Source organism: Gavialis gangeticus, unplaced genomic scaffold (assembly GCF_001723915.1).
Source record: "Gavialis gangeticus isolate Ggan-Ray unplaced genomic scaffold, GavGan_comp1, whole genome shotgun sequence".
Lineage (NCBI taxonomy): Eukaryota > Metazoa > Chordata > Crocodylia > Gavialidae > Gavialis > Gavialis gangeticus.
The window spans coordinates 45,866,913-45,874,294 of NW_017729025.1; positions in this window are offsets into that span (position 1 = coordinate 45,866,913).

The window sequence follows — 7,382 nt, forward strand, 5'->3', positions numbered from 1 at the left end:
CACTTGGGACCCTTTCTCTGGGGAGGGAAACCCAGCACTCCTGATAGAGCCACTCATAGCAGTGAGGTTGACAGGGAGTTTTCCAATCTAATAGCGATCCAAAAGTAAAAGTAAAAGTCCTCAATGGTTGAGCAGGCAAATGAAGTAAGAGTACTTCATAATGGCTGCAAAGGCACATGAAGGCTGCAGCAGACTAGAAACCTCCAGTTACCTACTTTTCCTTGCCACCAGGTTAAAGTTTCCCTCCTGCAAAGTATTATGTGGCTACTGATTTCCAGTGGCATCTCCACATTAAAAGAAGACATATGCAGGCATCTTCCTTCAATGGCAAGTGCTATGGTGATGGGCAAGTGACAGCAGGGGCAGGTGCTAGTGATTACTGGAAGCTTTTAGTCATGGACCTACATGAAGGCAAAGATTTAAATGAATTACCAGTAGCAATATATTTTCATTGTATGTACGTACAATTCACAAGAACAAGGAAGTCCTGCTCCTTTCCTGAAGTCTCTAGGTGCCAACACAACATAAATAATAGCACCAGTTAAATGAGAACAGGGTTTGAGTTTTGTATGCAAAGCCAAGAAAACAGTGGATGCTATTTTGAACATACGTTGCATCTTTTGCCCTCTTATACGAAGATGCAAACAACATAGTTAAATTCAGGCTCATTTCACTTGCCTAGACCAATGGAAAGAATTCTTTTGTCAGTTACTTATAATGCAAAGCCCACTCTTGAAAGCAAAAACTTCCCTTTAGGCATTCTTTCACTTAGTGAACTGTTTCCATTAATTAAAGGTAGCATAGGAAAAGCTCTGTGTTGTCTAAGTAGAGATTAAAAAACGGAAGTGTCTTAGCAATTTCCAGCTCTTCCTTGGAGGGCTATTTAAGTTTGCTTTTACACTGCTTTTTTGTGCCAAGAAAATGAGAAATGAACAGAGAGGTGCTCAGATACAGCATTATGTGCAGTGGAACGTACACTAGTGAAAAAATGCACTTCAAAGAAAAAACAAAATTGATCAGCAATTTTGGTATAAATCTCCAAGATCATCTATTCCAAGTGAAAAACACAGCTGTTAAAAAAGCTATGGCTTATGTGCCACGTGATCTTTAATTAAATATCATATGAATTATTTAGGATTAGTGCATGGGGCTGTGGAGGGTAAATAACACCTTCTGAAGGCAGTTAATATTTTAATTTAAGGGCACCAGTCTGCGCCGTCATTCCCTGTAGTAATTATTTCCCCTCCCCTGCAGAGTCTAGTTTATGCAAGGTTATCAGGATGTTGTTAAAAGAGGTTACTGGTTACAAGAGGGTCAGGCTAATTGGGTTCTTTCCCTAGTTCTGCTGCTGAGTTACCATGAGGACTTTGAGAAGTCACTTAACCTCTCTGGCCCTGATCCAGAAAATATTTTAAGCATATGCTTATCTTTTGATTTGTGCTTAAGTTCCATCAACTTCAACCAAATTTAATCATGTCTAAAGTGCTGGCTTGCATGCAATGCTTACACGTGATGCAGCATCAATAATCTCTAAAACGTGTATGATTATTTCTACCTCACAAATATGTAGAACAAATTAATTACTGCTTTTAAAGTGTTTTGAGAACCTGGGACAAAAGGTTCTGCAGGAATGTGTTTTTCTGTGTGATGAATGGCTGAGTGATTTCATAACAAGATATAACGTACATGTCTGGGTTAAGTTCAATTTGCAAAGAGAAACACTGCAAATTGTATGTGCATTAGCATCGTAACAGGCATAGAGCACATTCTGCTAAAAAATGAAATGACTGTTTTGACTTGAACACAGAATATTCAGTGACACTGAAGGTCAGACAACTTCTGCTTAGGTGATTAAATACATGACTATCTTTAGACACCCAAATTAGAAATGTTTGACATTTACAGAAGATCTCTCAGCAAGTCTGTGACACAGCCAGACACAGACCCTTGACTGGGACCTGGCATAACTGTGATGCAACAGATTACATAGGTCTTAAGTGTTCTACTTCAACACTTTTTAACTATTAAACATACCCCAATTTTTAAGCAATATAAAGGAAATGTTAATAAAGATTTCTCTTTGAGAAAGAACAATACAGTTAAAATAGCAGACTACTGGTGAGGTAGTCAAAATTAAGTATATACTGCTGCTGTATAAGCATCCAACTTAAAAATACTGTTGTGTCTGCACCACTCAGTATTCAATGTGATGTCTGAAGAATTTCTCTGTAGTATCAGGGACACTAAAATACAGTTGGCTGAAAGCTAAAATCTCTTTCTTTGCAGGCATTCCAATTAATTTTTGTGTGTAGGGTTTTCAAAGTACTAGGGTATTTAAATCATGGCCCAGATGAGACCTGCCTAGAAGTGTGAACTCTGCTGTATATTAGGTAAGAGCAGCATACTGACACATGCAAGGTTTGAAAGATGGATTCATAAAAATCATGTGCCTAGAATTAATCTGAATCTTTTAACAAACAGTTGTTGATCACTCTGGTTCCCCTGATTTAATTGTTTTTCCTTTAATTAAATCACCTATCCATTGTTTAATGGAAATGATGCTGGCCAAGAGTTGAATGAAAACAGCAGGCAGCTCCAAGGCTCTCTGTCTCCCTCACTGTTTTGCTAAAAGAAAAAGTCTTATACAGCTTTTGCATAGCTTTTGTCACCTGATATTTGAATTCTTTGCCTAAACCAGAGAGAAAAAAATCCCCTTAATGATAAAACTTATATGTTCATCTTCCTCAGATTTCCTAGACGTTGTCTTCTTAAGGATTCAGTCTGTCAGGAAAAACAAAGTCCATGTGAAGAATTTTTTATTGGCTCTGTGTTATGTTACGGTACTTTTATTAGATGGTGACATTCCTGAGACAGCACCTGCTGCGTGGATTTGGGCTGTTAGCCAGTGAAGAAATAAAAAAGAAATGTGTGGTTTAATCTGAGTGGCAATGTGCTTGCGTTAGTGTAACAAATATCCACATGCCCAAACAGTTGGAAAGTTGGAGTGAATCATAGTTTATAAGCATTGGGGATAAATATATGTATAAGTGGCATTGTTATCACCATAGCTTTCTGAGCAACAAAGATATAAAATATCTTTTCTACATCTGTTCTTCCTTCCCCTGTGAATGAGTCTATTGAATACCATTTTCTACATGGTCTGGATAAAAAAAATAAACCGGAAATCTCCTTCTCCAATGTCTGTGAATCTGTTAGTATTCCCTCTACTTCATTCTATTGCCAATGCAGCAGAAACTCCAGCGAGCACAAGTCAAATTCCATTACACTTTGGCTGCAAATGGATTTCGCCTTTGTGCCACCATAAAAATGCTTATAGTGGCACTGAGTGACAGCATGCAGACATGTCCTATGTTCCTACACAAATGCCCACATTTGTGGCTCCAACAACATGTAATATAAATCTGTGCTGCTGTTTTGTGGCAGACATCTGTTTGTTTTAAGGTGGAAGAGTGGGCAGCCTGGAGCTGCCCACTTTCTCCAGCCACCCTGGAGACTTCCAGTGGTGTGCTGGATGAGGACCCTGGCACCCTAAGGGAGCCTTCCTGGGTTTCCTTGCTTTCCTTTCCCAAGTCAGAATTGCTGGGTGTTCCTCTGCCATCAGGGAGCCCTGGGTTCCCCTGCTTCCAGAGGGACGTCTGGTACATCCCCAGGCACCCTGCTGCAACCGGGAAATGCAGGATTCCCTTCTTTGCAACCATGCCCCCAAAGTTGTCCCCCAGGATAAAGTCTGTGAAGCTCTGGAAGCAGCAGGAGTCTGACCTTGTGGAACAACAGGCAATGTCTGTTTCACCCAATGACCTGGATCAGCTGTGTTGAGACACAGCCCAGCACAGCTGATTTGCTTCATTGGTGACGTCTGTTTATAGCTTTGGGTATATCTCAGGTTTCCCCAGATTTACTACTATGAAGACATAGCTGAAGCTGGAATGGTATCTGAAGATATTTATAGTTTTTGAGGCTTATTTCCCCAAAGAGTAATTGTTGCCTATGTACTAAAATTCCCCAAACTAAAGCAGCTCATGGCTCCAATCTAATTTAATCCTCAATCTTGATTTTAAAACTCTCATATAATGTGTCAGTTTTCCACTTGATATGCTGGACATGGTTAGGGAATGTATGCTTACACCCCAAAAGACAGTTCATAAAATAAACAGGCAATCCAGAAAATCAACAAAATAGCTACAAAGGCATTTCAGGGTTGTGAATCCTCAGGTGCATTTTTATTTTGGTTTTTCATTGACTAGAGGGGGGGGGGCGGTGCTGTTTGTTTGGTTGGTTTTGTTTTTCATAGAGGACATGCCAGGTAATTCACTCTGATATGCCAAAGATAAATTACACTAGTAAAAAAATCCTTACCTTCTGGTCCTTTAAGAATGGAGAGTTGTTGCTTCTCAAAAACCTACAGTCTAGCAATGGGACAAGCTTTTCTTTGAATCATCCAGCACTTCACCTCCTGTCAGCTTTCTGGTTTTCATCAGGTCTTCGGAGAGGCAACATTTCAGCCTTGGAGACATATGTCTCTTTAAGTTCAGGGTGTCGATTTTATGGGATTAGACCATACGACCCTATCCTGCTGGGAGGCAAGTGTATAAATCCCCAGTGCTTTGATGGGAGATGAGGCTCCAAGAAAAGGAAATAGGTTAATTGTTCTCTATGAGATATTCACATCTCTCTGTTGCACACAACATGCCAGTAATGTTCCTTGAGTACAGTCTGAGCTGGGCACACAATTTCATAGGTGGGGTAATGGATATTTTAGCAAGACTAACAAGTGAACCATATTACCACTCACTACATGCTTGACAGTTTAGAAATACTCAAGATGAATGGTCTCTGCACTGAGGAGCTCAAAATACATTGTCTTGACCCGGGAAGTCCTTTTGCTGTGTGCAGCAAGTGTGAAGCACTGTTGTGCCCAGAGAGGTGATACAAAAATGCAACTGAAGTTAAGTGTCAGGTATAGACCTCTAACTGCATCCTAACTGCACTTGATCTGGGTAGACAAAGCCTTGGCTGGGACGATATAGTGGGCATGATCCTGTTTTAAGCAGGGGGTTGGATTCGATGACTTCCTGAGGTCCCTTCCCACCTTAATTTTCTACAATTCCATGATTAGTAAGTGTTACGGTGAATGTGGGATACCCCAACACTCTTGCATGAATGGACTCCTTTGCACTTCTTATTCTCCTCATGCTATTTAACATGTAATACACTACACCTATTTTAAGCGGTATTCAGTCCTAGTTATTTTGTATGTGATATTCTAAAACATGGTATATATTAGGAGGTAAGGAGAAGGAGGGTAAGTGGAAATAGGCCTCTTAATATACTTGACATAACCCTAAAATATCTCTTCAGAATCAATCCAAGAGAGTTATTTCTGGAATCAGATCAGATTCTTATGACTCTCAGAAGCCCCAAAATACCTTCCTGAAACAAAGTGGTTGTGACTAAAACCTGGAATCAATTCAATTGATTCAGTGATTGAAGGTAACTGAACTTAAACATTTTTTTTATGTTCATTAACCCCTCATTTATATAATATAGTGGATATCAATATACTTTTCTGTTTCTCTGTGGAAAAGCTTTACAGTTGAGTTGGGGAAAATATGACTTCTTTCCTGCTACAAGAAATCAATACTATAGAATTTTCTTTTTTTGTTTCTTCTATTCAAGAATGTTGTAAGCCTGGGGCACATCTACACATGCCCATTTACTGAGCAGTAACCAAAATTACTGCACAGTGTGCATGGGCAACTGGTGCCTCCTGAATCTGGGGGGGCACCCAACCACTGAGTGGGGGAGGGTCCCCTGGTGGCCAGTTGCCAAGCCCAGAAACACTGGCAGCCACTGGTGAAAATGGAAGTGCCACTGAAGGACCAACCCTCTGCCCCCTCATTGGTACACCACTAGAGGTGAAGCATGCCATCAGCGGCAGGGACAGCCCTGCTGGGGGTGGGGCATGTGTCCCCCTTGTGCCCCCCCATACATGTCACCTATGATAATATGGTCACACGTCTACACATGTATGCCTGTACTGTGCAATAAATGTGGTGACTTATACTGACTTGAACGTGAATTTGATACTTGCATAATTCAGGTATCAAATTTATGCCTAATTAGTTACTGCATGGTAACACACATGTAGATGCCTTACTGCACAGTTACAAGGTGTGTGTGGAATGACTTGGAACTAACTTTAGTCTGAAGTCAGTCCACACACAGTGTTAATGCACCTTAACACCTGCACATGTAGATGCCAGCCTATTCCCATTTACTGTGCAGTAACTTTCTGTGCAGTAAATTTAAGCCAGCATAAATGAACATGTATACACACCTAGGAAGAACTGGAGGAAGGAGGAGAAGCATAGAGACCTCTGCTGCTGCTTCAGCCAGACAGTGAGAGGACAGACATCTGGGCAGGAGTCTGGGAGGCACAAATGAATCCCTCACAGACTGGATGCAGCTAACAGGATGGTAATAAGACAGTCCCAGTCTAATAGGATGGCCTTCTGACAGAGTATCCTTAATTATGGGTCCTTTGCTTTTAAAGGAATGGATATATTATTATTCTATTACTTATACTGAGAAGAGATAAGCTTTTTGCTCTGTGTTTGTATCTTGCACAATGGGGTTCTCATCTATGACTGGACTCTTGTGTTCTTGTGCCATAAAAATTAGTAATAGAAAAAGAATAACAACATTTTGGAGAAATAGCAAAAAGCATGCTAATTCCAGGATATTTCTTTAGCACAAATTACCCAGTCAGTGAACCTCCGGTGAATGTCAAGCAGAATGCATACAGACAGGCTTTTGATTAATGATGAGCATTCTAAACAAATTCAAATGCTCTGTGTTTCATCTTGCACAGTAGTCTGTGCCTGTGCACCAACAGGTATAGAACAGGTATACAACTCTGCCAAATTGGAATGCAGGAGCATGAATGACTCCACAAGATGTGATGCAATAAAGAACAGCACCCTCAGAGTTCCAATTTAGCTATGACAAACACCATAAGATTAATTTGTATGTGACCTTTTGATGTTTCCAGATCAAGCTTTCCTGGAGTATCTCCAGTAGGTAATAGGTATTGGCACTGGATTTAACACCCAGATGCTTTGTTCTTGGTGAACCCAAACTGTCAGACTGACCATGACCTCTCCATTTGATAAGAGGCAAATTTTATCGAAGCACAGTCATAAGAGATAAGAATAATGTGAACAATTCTATATCTACCAGTCCTAAAGCTGTCATCAGTAGGGAGGTATGTCTGGCCCCTATGCAAGCTTCATTCTGGGGTTCTGTCTTGAATGTCAGAAGCCTGGAGGCCAAGCCCCCCCCCCCCCCCCCCCGGGGGGGGC